The sequence below is a fragment of the Saccostrea cucullata genome, unplaced genomic scaffold (assembly GCF_032062105.1).
Source record: "Saccostrea cucullata isolate Sc308-1 unplaced genomic scaffold, CSIRO_AGI_Scuc_v1 ctg513, whole genome shotgun sequence".
NCBI lineage: Eukaryota > Metazoa > Mollusca > Bivalvia > Ostreida > Ostreidae > Saccostrea > Saccostrea cuccullata.
In genome coordinates, this window is record NW_026920671.1 from 158833 (window position 1) to 172438 (window position 13606).

At 33.0% G+C, this 13606-nt stretch overlaps 1 long non-coding RNA gene across 1 annotated transcript; it reads right to left on the bottom strand.

The window, feature by feature from the left end:
• Window positions 1-6632: 6632 nt before the first annotated feature.
• LOC134255189 (uncharacterized) lies at window positions 6633-12038 on the bottom strand. The gene is made up of 2 exons (XR_009989473.1): window positions 11653-12038; window positions 6633-6708 (listed from the first exon to the last, which is right to left on the bottom strand). It is a non-coding gene; the product is annotated as an uncharacterized LOC134255189 (long non-coding RNA).
• Between the last annotated feature and the right edge of the window lie 1568 nt (window positions 12039-13606).

The following is a 13606-nucleotide window of genomic DNA, read 5'->3' on the forward strand; positions in this document are numbered from 1 at the left end:
TTAAGCAATAAAAAATATATGTGAAGGGGGCATAAACCACGGACACATGGTAATTCCAGAATTGGGATCAGGTGCCTAGGAGGAGTTTGCATCCCCTGTTGAGTGGTCACACCCGCCGGAATAAATAGATCAAGAATACATTGCATAGATTAATCTTGTAAAGAAATGTTAACATGCAGTACGAATCAGGCCGGCCAACATACAACTCTCTGATACTAGTAGTCGATATTTGCTAACAAGGATATTACAATGACCATAGAATTAAGAAATGCTGGCTTTACATGAGGTTGTTAAAATCCTTGTAGCATGCCTCCTTTTAAAATTGATAGTACTCAGAACAAGGTATTTAGCAGCAAATGAGTTGGGAGAAATAAACACCTTAAACGGTTGAAAGTAAAATATTACTACATCAATAAAGAAAGTTGACGATAGATAAGCTAAAGTCATATCGTTTGTCATACAATTCATTTGATAGTTTGCCCTTATTGTGTATCGTCAGTAAGACATCTTAATATGAAATCGAAGTGGCAGAATCTGTGGTGTCTTTTACTTCAAGTTCATTTGGGATATATATGTACATGTATCAAGTCGATATATTTAAATAACATTGTATTTGTAATTGATAAAACATCACCGATATATCTGAATGTTGAATCAAACACAAAAGCAAGTGTTTCCCCTTCTCTAACAGTTTTTGAAATAACTTCTGCTTCCTAGGAATATGAAAACAGTTCATCTAAGAAAGGAGCAAAATTAGTGACCTTAATTCTTTAATCTTTAATTCCAGACGTTTGTTGGAAAACTTGGTTTCCAAAGACTACATTATTATGTATAGTATAGTGTAAAATATTATGTATATTGGTCTTTTATTTCTTACAATCCCATTTACTTTTGTAAAACAAGAAAGAACATAAATTGTCAGAAATAGCCTGATCTTGGAAAAAGGATGGGTGGGTAAGGATATCCTTCCCAGAATGTGCATGATGATCATCACAACCTGCGACCTCTGTCTTAAGCTTAGGAACGTCGTTTATCCAATATGGATATACAATGAGCGCCTTCTTTCAATCATATATGATATGTTTAAGTCTAAATTATACTATATTTTAGGGATTTAATACTGTCAATCACTCTTTATTCGCGAGAACTATATATTTGCGTAATTATGCGAGACAATATGCTCGTGAAAATTTCATTCTCGCGTATATATAAGTATTCATTAAGATAATTTAGAATTTCAAAGGAATATCTCACGAATATAAGGTGTCGCAAAGATTTAGTGATCTCTACAGTTATTGTATAATTGTAAAAACTGTTCTTTATTTCTAGCTATATTTTGGCGACCTTTCATAACAAATTGCTCAACAAAGGACACATCTCTTCTACAGACTGCTTTCGCTAGGCAACATAACAAAGCTCACTTTTGACCATTTCCCTTTCTTCACGAAAGTAATTTATCAAATTAATGATTGAAATCTTGTAAAGTCTTTTACTTTCATAAACCTTGTACAATTTCTTATATGCTACTGCAAAAGAATTTCAATAAGACTGGGTCGACCAATTTTTGTCACAAGTAACCTACAAATTAAGGTCATTTTCACAATGTGACATCTCAATCATAAAGCAAAACATAACTTATCATATGCTATTTATAGAACATGTGTATGACTATATGTGCCAAATAATATTCTGGTCTGAATTGTTCTAACTCTTTGATCACCCCTCGTATTCTATCTCTGCAAAGTGATATTAGAACAAGCTAATTCAGAGAATTCGTGTCCCCCGCTTAGGGAAAAAGTCGGCTCCCCCTGACTGAATTTGTAGAATTATTAAATGTATACATGTATACTGAAGCAAATAAAATACATGTATGTCAATATACATATAAAGATTTGATTGCTTATTATTCATTATGTGTATAGAAGATTTTTTTTATATGGAATTTTAATCACACTGTAATGATGATTTTATAACCTCATAAATTTTTCATTTCACATGCTGAATACTATCATTTAGTAAAAAAAAAAAAAGGAAAAAAAAAAAAGAAAGGTTCGACGCAGATTCGATCCCGGGACCTTTCACCTTTGAAGCGAGAGACATATCCACTAGACCACGGAATCGCTTTAAATGCTGTGAAGTATATGCAGAAGTGAAGTCACATACATGTGTATATTCATGTTTTCATGTTCGGTATTCTCAAAATTTTACACAATCCATGGTGTTTGATTTATTTAGCCTTTATTAAACAGTTCTAATAGATGTAATAAGAACATAAAGTCCGCCGAGAACCTGTTTTATGCACAATAACTCTCCTCATGCCCCTGCGCTAAAAATAGCGACATGTAATACTATAAATACTAATAAAACAAACGGGGCGGGGCACTTTGAGAGGGGCGAGAGACGTCCTAGGGAGTTTTGATATAAAATTACATTGCATAAGCTCAAACTCTTCTTGAAATATCGCCCGGAAATAATAGTGTTACACACAGACAGAATGTATAAATTTACGACCTTGAACTTTGACCTTTTGACCTCAAAATCGATAGGGGTCTTCATTAGGCCACAGGGAGTTGTTATATAAAATTTCATTGCAATAGCTCAAATGGTTCTAGAGATATCGTGTGGAAAGGAAAGTGTTTTAACAGACAGAATTTGCTTATTTATGACCTTGACCTTTGACCTTTTGACCTCAAAATCAATAGGGGTCTTCTTTAGTCCATAGGGAGTTGCTATGCTAAATTTCATTGCAAAAGCTCAAAGGGTTCTCGAGATATCGTGTGGAAACGAAAGCGTTACAGACAGACAGAAAGACGGACGGACGGACGGACGGACGGCTAGACACACATTTGGTTATATATTGGGTACATCAAGTCCAAGTCCTATTGGATACTGCTTATTGGATACAAAAAAAGTGTACACACGAGAGAGCATTATTTGGGTAGTTACTGTTCAAATCTTATTGGATATTAATCCTCGTGTCCGTATTTTATTGGGTTTTTTCTTATTGTTTTTTATTCATTTCAAATTTATTATATATTTAATATTTGCTGGTAATTTCAGACAAGACTGAAAAACCTTTTGTTTTGAACCCATATTTTTGTCAATTTCTGTGATATAGCTCTTTTATTGTAACACCTAACTAATGTGTTCTTAACAATAAGGATATAACCTGTATATTTCAAAATAACTAATATTAAAATATATGAATACCTAAGTGCAAAAAAACTGAATTGCGAAAACACAATCTCAGACTCTGTTCAACCTTTCTTGAATAACAAAATTAAGTATTTATGGAGAAACCTTTTTGAGTCATGACCAATTAATAATAAGCAAATGCCCATTACATGTTGGACAGAATGAAGGTATCCAACAGGCATTGGACAGGTGTCCTATACCTGTTGGGTTGTACTTTGACGAAGGGATTGAACTACCCAAGAACAATTGAACATGTGTACACTGTCCAATTCTATTTGGGTTTCTTGAATCTCCTCATCAAAATACAACCCAACAGGTAATGGACACCTGTCCAATTCCTCTTGGATATCTACATCCCACCCAACAGGTAATGGACACTTGTCCAATTCTTCTTGGGTTTCTTGAATTGTTTCATCAGAATACTACCCAACAGGTAATGGACATCCGTCCAACTCCTCTTGGATATCTACATCCCACCAACAGGCAATGGACACTTGTCTAATTCTTGGGTTTCTTGAATTGCATCATCAAAATACAACCCAACAGGTAATGGACACCTGTCCAACTCCTCTTGGATATCTACATCTCACCCAACAGGTAATTGACACTTGTCCAATTCTTCTTGGGTTTCTTGAATTGTTTCATCAGAATACCACCCAACAGGTAATGGACACCTGTCCAACTCCTCTTAGATATCTACATCTCACCCAACAGGTAATGGACACTTGTCCAATTCTTCTTGGGTTTCCTGAATTGTTTCATCAGAATACCATCCAACAGGTAATGGACATCCGTCCAACTCCTCTTGGATATCTACATCCCACCCAACAGGCAATGGACACTTGTCCAATTCTTCTTGGGTTTCCTGAATTGTTTCATCAGAATACCATCCAACAGGTAATGGACATCCGTCCAACTCCTCTTGGATATCTACATCCCACCCAACAGGCAATGGACACTTGTATAATTCTTGGGTTTCTTGAAAATCCCCTCATCAGAATACTACCCAACATGTAATGGACACCTGTCCAATTCCTCTTGGATATCTTCATCCCTTCAATAGTATATAAACTAAAAGGTATTGGACATTTTTCGTGGGTAACTCAAATTTTTTTTCATAAGAAAGAAAACCCAATAGGTATTGGACATTGGTTCTCTTCTTGGATATTACATCCCAACATTAGAATAAAACCCAACAGGTGATGTTTACCTGTCCAATTCTTCTTGGGTTACTTATACCCTTCATTAAAATTGTCAAATTTGTCTTGGATATTTATACTCTTGCATTAGATTGCAAACCCAATAAGTATGACATTTACCTTCCCTAGCTGAATTCAAATTTATCTGCATAAGCATACAGAAGTCCAAAACATATTTAATACTTTAATTCTAACATTCCACATCTCATTCAGTGTACATTTTACAAATGATAGGAAATATATAAGCATTTTGTGCCTAAACTGTTTGGCTTTTAAAGAATTTTATAACCATATTTGCAAAATTTAAATTTAAATATTGGAACTTGGAGCAAGTCATTACAGGTAGAGCAAGATGCTGAAAACCATATTGATAAATACATGTAGATCACACCCTTGATAAAATATTTGCCTTCAGTTGCTAAGATTGCGTTGTATTATATGGAAAATTTCTATAATCCTGTTTATTACAGATACATGTACAATGCATATTTTCCCTGTAATAATACAAATACTTCTGAGATGTAAAAGAATGGATTAAATAGTCACCGATGTTAAAAGATATTACATGATCTCATTAATCTGGTTTGGAAATCACAAACTTAGTTTTGAAGCCGATAAAACATTGTCACACCAGAAAACTTAGTTACAAGTACAATGAATGAATTCGTTGTATCAAAACTTTAAAATAATTGATGCACTATGTCCAAATCTTTTCGACAAATCGGGATAAAGATATTAAATCAAATCATCACTGTTATAAGTCTTAGAACTAGAGAAAAGTCATTACATGCCCAAATTTTACATGTAAGACTTTGAACCTATATTTCAATAAATGTCAAAATGGTTTTATTTTTGTTTCTGTTCAATACTTTCTTCTTCGGGGTCTCTCATGGCCTATACTGTATGATACCTCCATTGAACCTGCTCTTTTATATTGCCATATGTTTATCCAGTAGCAGTGGTTATGCTCAGGCAATCTTTGAAATATTCCTCATTTCATGCATCTCCTTCAGTTCTGCCTCTGTCCATTTTATTTATTCTGCAATTAGATAAAGGCATTTCTTTGCCCTATAAAACATGTTTTTCTTGACTACAGCAAGATCACCCTTTATGTTGATCAAACCCAACCAAGAAGTAGAAGTATATTTCTTATTCAGAAATATGTATTGATAAATAAAATGGAAGAAAAACTAAATTCTATCAACTCTTTTTTTTCTTCTATGTCTAACTGCATCTTCATCCTACCCCCCATCCGCCATAATTTTATCAAAATGGAATCATCATTCAACACACAAAACGATGTTGCATATTAATTAGACAGTATGTTAGCTTCTGATTGTTAAGAAGATTTTACACCTATTCCTTGCAAATTTTAGACTTCTAATGTAACACTATCAGTACATTAGGGGTACATAATCTTCAAAAACATCTCTACACTTAATGATAAAGCTTTCACATTAGTATTGTTTTTAGCCCAATGGTTCTGCTAAAGAGGATTTAAAATTGACCCAAACCTTACTAACTGCTTTGAAATTATATTGACAGGGACAGAGGCACACTTGACACTCGATCCCCCCTTCCTGGGGTATGCTTTGCACAAAATTTAATTAAAATTGACTAAGCTGGATATCATAGAAGTTGAAAATATGAAAAATTACAGTCAAACAGATTATGAATAACTTTCAGCACATCAGACATGAAGTAGTGATCCTTAAATAAAATACACCTACAAGATGAAGCTGTTTATTCCTTTGAAGTGATATCTAGTATTGTTTCTTTTCCTGTATGCCACCTCTATCAGACCAAAATGTTATACATGTATTCACATAACCTATGACCGTATAGTACCCCAGTATTTACTTTACAATTAGTTAAGTTCTGGAACCAACCCTCAGATGCCCTTAAAACAAATGATTCTAAACTGGCAAAGGTAAAGGGCATCTGAAGAATTTAAAATAAAATGATAGTACAAACAAGCAAACAGTGTGCATGAAAATGTTGGCAAACACTAAAAAAAATACTAAGGTACTTTCTCAAACTTAACATGAATTCTAAAGAGGTTTTATGTAGCTGTATTGCACATACCAAAAGCTTTCCTGCAGTTAAAGGTTGGTTGCCTATTAGTTATGTAGTATGTACAAGTTTTTCCATCATCTCTTCTAATTTAAGAAGCGAAAATGTCTCTAAAAATCTTATGGTTGGCATGAAGTATTTCTGTTCATTTTACTGATTACTTACAATTGTCCTATTTCTGAGGGTCATCTTCTGATGGGTGTGTTCTCTGCAATGTTCACAACTGAAGTTCCTGTTTGACCTGTTACATATTGAAAAATCCTCAATGAACATGATTATGGTTTTAATTTCCATTGTAATTATTGATTACTTTTATAAATCCACAGCTTTGTGGCAATAAAGTTACTATCCCCGAGTAAAAAGTGACAAGCCCAAATATAGAGGCAAAAATTAAAAAGTAACATTGAAAAAAAAGTTCATCGTGAAAAAAGTGGGCCCGTTTCATCAAAAGTCGTAAAGTTAAGCCTTAACTTAGGCGTACTTCCGGGGATTACGCCAAAATTTAGTCGGGCGTAATTTGCGTTTCACCAAGTGGCGTAAGTCTAGTCGTAAAAGATACGCTTAGTTACAGGACTAAGTCCTTGACAACGTTGCATTGCGCAGGCGCAAAAACATAAACATTGCCCAAAGCGTACAAACATGTATAAACTGTAGCACGTCAAAGTACAGAATAACACAAGTTATAGATAAATTAATACTTGCACTAATTGAAACATGCATGGGTTTATAGTGTTATGTAAGAGACATGCATCTTTTAAGAAACCATTTTTAGTTTTTTTTTTTACAATATTTCAATAATAAAAGTCTAATAAATTGAAAGGATGAAAAGGACAGTACATGTACTTGTATTTCGGAATTAAGCAAAACTATTCATTTTGGAAATTTAATTACAGCCATACCCCCTCTTCCCAAAATTGATACAGGTTAATAACTTCGCCTTTGATAATAAATTTCATGATTCGATAAATACTGATTCTACTGACAAATACTAATAATCAAGTTTGAGACAGAATAAGATTTAAAAATTTTAAATAGAAATGTATATGCAAGCAAAAATAATGAAAACAAAATGCAAACGGTTTACAAATGAACACATTTTGAGTCAAGAAATAAATTTTACACGTTTACTACTATGGTAAAGGTAAGATAATCCTCTCTGTATTTATCAATTTTTTGTCAATTCAATTGATTCATAATTGTTCAGTTATAGAAAAAAATTCTTTACTATCTGCAGATTAAATGTGATGTACCATTTTAAAAGTACGCAGAGAGAGAGAGAGAGAGAGAGAGAGAGAGAGGAGAGAGAGAGAGAGAGTGTGGAAAAATGACTACAAAGATATTCTTACAAAAATTATCTACTTGTGTGGACTCTGTCTTTAAAATTTAGTTACAGCTACTCTTTATTTTGTTTTCATTAAAATGTAAGTAATGCAGGATCAAAAACATGTATATTTTCATCTTATATGTGCTTTATATGCGCTCAGATTATCTTATACTATGTAAGATTTGCTCTTTTAAACAAAATTATGAAAATTAAAGATGTCTTCTGCATCAATGTTTGTCTGAGAAAAAAAAAATAGGAATAATTCATTCTTGAACTTAACTGTGTAATTATCACCGTCTTACATCGATATTATAAAAGCAATAATTTATTACCACTTTCAAAAATATCTTATTGTCTATGAGACCCCAACCCCCTCCCTGGGTTGGGGTCTATGATTCGCCGGGAACATCACTTGTCCCAGATACCTAGGAAAATAATTACTTTCGTCCTTAACTAAGTAATCTCTACATTCAATGTTAATTAATCTGCAAATTCGTGAGATTCTGAACCCTCTCTCCGACCCCCTCTGGATCCACGCATGTGGACGAGAAGTAAATAAGAAATGGACTCTTCAAACATGACAAAAACTATTTGGTTTTAAGATGGGTTATTTTTTGAATTTTTTTCTTAAATGTAGAAAATTACATGAAAGATGATAACTATGCTTTTGAAACCGATTTTTTTTTTGTTTTTGTTTTTGTAAATTTTGTTTTTCAGAAAATATGCTGTTGGAAAATATTTTTCAAAATAGACAATTTTAATGGGTCTCTTTTTAGTAAATGAAAAAGAAACTAGAGGTACCGTAAGCAATGAGTTCAATAAAAGATATCCCCCCCCCGCCTTCCATATAAATATAATGGCAGTGTCCATGTTTTGCTGTGGGAAACCCAAAATATGTGTCGGATCAAAAAGTACAATAAGGCACAATGGCAATATATAATAAAGATTCTATGAAAATTTCACAAATTTCAATCAGTGATATGAAAGGAGTTGCGGATAGAGATGAGTACCCCCAAAGCGTAACAGATGGACGGACGGACATCCCGATTACTAAATAGTATATACATTACATATACATGTACCGTGCGGCTTGTAGAAGCGGGGTGTAGAAATACAGTTATATATGTAAATTGATTTACAATACCTTAGACATACAATACCACAATCAAATGTGTATGACTGCATTGTCAAAACGTAAGAAATCTCTAATAAGACAATCTTTTCTTCTCAGCAGAAATTTATCAAAATATACTCACCGTCAATAGAAACGCAGCACCCTAATTTTAGGGGTGAAAATTATATACGGGATATAACTATGTACCAAAAAAGTTAGGACATCTTTTACTTTGCCAAATCAGTTATTTAACGGTTGAATGATTTTCATTCCATGACCGGAAGTTGATTTTTAGCTCCCTGAACAGAAATCAAAAAATAGCATTTTTAATAAAATTATTGACAATATTTTGGGTTTACAAGGTTTTGTACCTGTTAATTATAAGTCTTGTACTAAAAGTCCGGAAAAAATATCCTTCTTTCTCTTCCGGATGTGATGCCTGTATTTCCTCAAAGTAACTGAAAGCACGCATTTTCATTGCTAATGTTGGAAATTTTCAAAATTAAGAAAAGGGAGAGCTACAGATGCAAATATACACTACATAACAACTTTTCGGGCTCATGTGTTTCAAAAGCATGAATGACAGTTCCTTGACCGGAAGTCCAAGGGTTACTACACTACGCCAAGTTAGAGAAAATTCGACCTCAGTATCTGAAAAACAGGCATTTAAAAAAGGACAAGAATATTTATTTCGCTCAGATTAAGACATTGATAAACTTAATGCATGGTAGAATTCGGGCTGCTTATATTGTACATGGCGGACTAGCACGTTTTAATTGAATGGTCGGAAGGGGGGATGTTTTAGAGTTATATGTTACTTTATAAGGTTTAAATATAAGATTAAGAATGAATACATAAATGTAAAAAGTAAATTTACAAAACAATGATACTTCATTTGAACTTTAAATGTTATCGCCAAAATTAATAAAAAGGCCTTATTTTAACTTTACGCCCTAACTTACGCCTACCCATGAGTAGACGTAAAATTTTGGCCTAAATTTAGTCAGGCGTAACGATACGCTCTTTAATGAAATGCAAATATTCGTGCTAGTCCCGACTTTACGCCGGCGTAGCGCTACGACTGGGCGTACGACCTTTGATGAAACGGGCCCTGCAGGGTATTAACTACAGATGATTCTTTTTGAAATTAAAGTTTAATTTAATTTTCGGGAGTAAAATTTAATCATATATAAATTAATGATTTTAAAAAAATGAAAAAAAGATTTTTAATATTCCTTTTCTGGTCATTCACTAGTTCGTCTAATTAAAACGAAGCAAAAATCATTTTGTTTTCATCTTGAATCATTTAAAGCCATATATGGCGTATGTACAATGAAAATTATTAGACTAGAATTAAGAACTTATTATTTGTATTATTACTTTATATAAACATGATAAAGATAGAAATTTTCCGTAAATTACAAAATCAAAGTCAATTGCGTTATAAAGATATCAAAATTTAATTTGGATTCTCAGAATTTTCTCCGACTTGGAAGAAAATACAAAAGATTTAAATAACACATTACAGAGAAGATAAAATCGTATTATTAGATAAAACGAGGTGTTCTCCGTGCTCCGAATTGTATGAAAAGCTTTAATTTAAATGTATTAACTATATTTCTTTACTTAATTTTGTATTTTTCAAAAATATATTTTTTGATAAGTTACGCCATGGCTTTAAAAAACGCTACATAATTGCATGACACTTATCATTGAGCTGATTGAGTGAATGTATATAATTTAATAATGAGATATCTGCGAGGCATATATGTACAAGCAAATATTGCTATATTAAACAAAGGAAAGGGGGGAATTCAAATTAGGAAATAGGTCGTTTTTAAGTAAATCAGTCTTGTAGTACTGCAAAATGGATGCAATTGTGGAGATTTATGGATAATATGAGCATGCTGTCTGGAATATTTCCATATTAGGGAATTTAATAGCAAAAAAGAGTGAAAATACCGGTGGTGCTTTTCATGTATTATATGTGTATTTTAAAATTCCTAATAGCCCAAGGGGATTCCTCAGTGCAGAAAACCACTAGGCCCATCCTCAAAAATGGAAGCCCCGGGTGTAGCGTGATGCTAATTACACACCCATCATGTGAAATAGTTATAGTAGCCCTATATCAATTTCAGTATTGTTTTAAATTAATTAAAACAAATGACAAAAACAATAATTTAAAAAAAATCAAAATAAAGCAGACACTCAGTCAAAATCAAAGACAGAAAGAAGCACTGTTTTGACTGAAAGTTTTTCGGTAATACAATGAATCTCTTAAGTTACATATCAGAGGAGATAAACTTACATACAATTATTTAGTTGTTGTCAATTATCCCATTTATCATCATCTCAGCTCACTTTGCGATTGTAATACTGTCTACATGAACTGATAATTTACAGCTGATTTAGGAAAACACGATTGTTAAAATTTTCATTTCCCTTTCCAATATACATTGTCAGAACATACTTATAGTTGGTTATGATATAAATTTAAATAATAAACACTTTCGATTTATTAAAGATTATCTAACAATATACGATCATTTAGTAAATACTTCTCGCCCTCAAGAGAGTTAAAAAGACAGAGAAAATTCAAAATACAAACAAGACTAGTGCAACTTAGGATTAATTGTTCCGATATATCTATTTTAATTTTGTGCACAATTGTTTTCAAAATTACATTAAAATCTATTTTCCTTAAACAAGAACCCAGCAATGGATAAATATTAATCGAATAAACTTACCTTTTCTCTTGTCAATCAGAAAATCTTGTTGACATTAAGTGTTTCTTAGTCGCCATATTTTTTTTCCATGAAAACAAACGTTGTTATGATCAGGATCAGGAGAAGTTGATTTTCGGAACTCTCGAGAATTTAGAGTTCCGAATGTAAAACTGAAACAACAAAACACGGTGCGTCCGTGAAAGCAACTTTTTTGGACACTTTTTTTGGACAAATCGTCGTGTCCAAGTTTTGTTGGGTACTAACCTGCAAATACCCAATTAGGGTGTTTTAAGCATATTCAGCGACACTTCTTATTGGGTATACCCAATAAGCAAAAAGTACCCAATAAGTACAATCTTGGCATGAAAAATACCCAATAAATGCACTCTCGTAAACACGGACAGACGGACGGACAAACCCAAATTAATATCCCCCACTTTTCAAGCGGGGGACAAAAATAGTAATTAAGGTAGTTGACGATGGAAAAACATGTTTTAGTCTTTGTCACACAGTTAAGTCGATAATGGTCCATAAATGCCCATAGTCAATAAAGCATCTCAATAAAAACGACAAACTCCTTTCACTCACATTTTGAATTTACGGGACTATATCGAGTAAAAATATGAATATATATTGCCGAGAAATAAAATGTCAAAATGAAAATGCACGCATGCTTTTATTTGAATTATTTTAGCAAATACACATTTTAAAAACATTTCGTTCTCCATGTAAGCCACTTTATTATTGATAATGTCACTCTATTCATTTTTTACTTATTTTACTTTAGATTCGTGTCCATTATATTTCGTGTTCAGGAAATACCTTAGTCAGCAGTGCAGGGCAATCTGTAACAGGGGTACCGTTGTTTCTTCGAAACCTGGCCCCAAGACCATAAACTGAGAATAGAATTGAAGTCAAAATTTCAAATCGGTGTAAATAAAAAAAAATTCAAAATGAAACAAAAAAGGTTTTGTTAATATTTAGATATTTAACAAACTTGAAAGTTGTTAGACATTTTCGTCAAATTCTAGTAGAATATTTAAAATCTTAATTTTGACTAAAGTCTATTCTTAGTTTATGGACATGGGGCCTGGCTGGGCAAAGTATAAGTCGATAAAGAATAGGAGGATATCAAAGCTCAATGCCCCCGAACGTGGAGTAAATATCAGGAATCAAACTAACTACTATTTCATTGAAAGAGGTTGCCTTCTTAAGCACCCACTTTTCTCTTTAAAAAGTTATTTCAAACGACTATTGAAAATTGAACGTCCTGAATAATGCCTATTTACGATCTTGTTTTATATGCTTGCCAAGGAGCGCTAGGTGCATTCTAAAAGTAAAACAGCAGACAACCCTGTAGGTTATTGGTTATTTTTATTGAGAACATAATTGCGAAACGGACAAGCAAAAAGAAAGGTATGTTTTGCACAACTTATCTTAGGCTTAATTATGAATTGCCATATCTAAATTATTGGTACGTGTACATTGATTATTATGCATTGCAAATTGAAAATATAAATAGATTAACCTGCTTTTTTAAAATAAAAAGAATTCATATTTCATATCACCTCAATTAACAAGAGGACCAGGGGCCACAGCGCTCACCTGAGAATATCTGCTAAGAAAAAGCACATATCAGATCAGAACTGAAAGATTACTGAGGTAAGGGGGGGGGGGGGCTTGAATTTTAACTTCCCAGATGGTCATGATTTGAACAAACTAGAATCTTAACTATCTGAGGATAATTCCATATAAATATCACTAATCATGGCTTTGAAGTACTTGAAAAGAAGATTTCAAAAGGTTTCCGTATATTTTCCTATATAAAACTTTGGTCTGCCATTTTGGTCCCACCATAGCCCCAGGGGTCATGATTTGAAAAAAAAAAATTAATCTACACTACCTAAGGATGATTCCACATGAGTTTCATTTTTCCTGGCCCAGTGGTTCTTTAGAAGAAGATTTTTAAAGAATT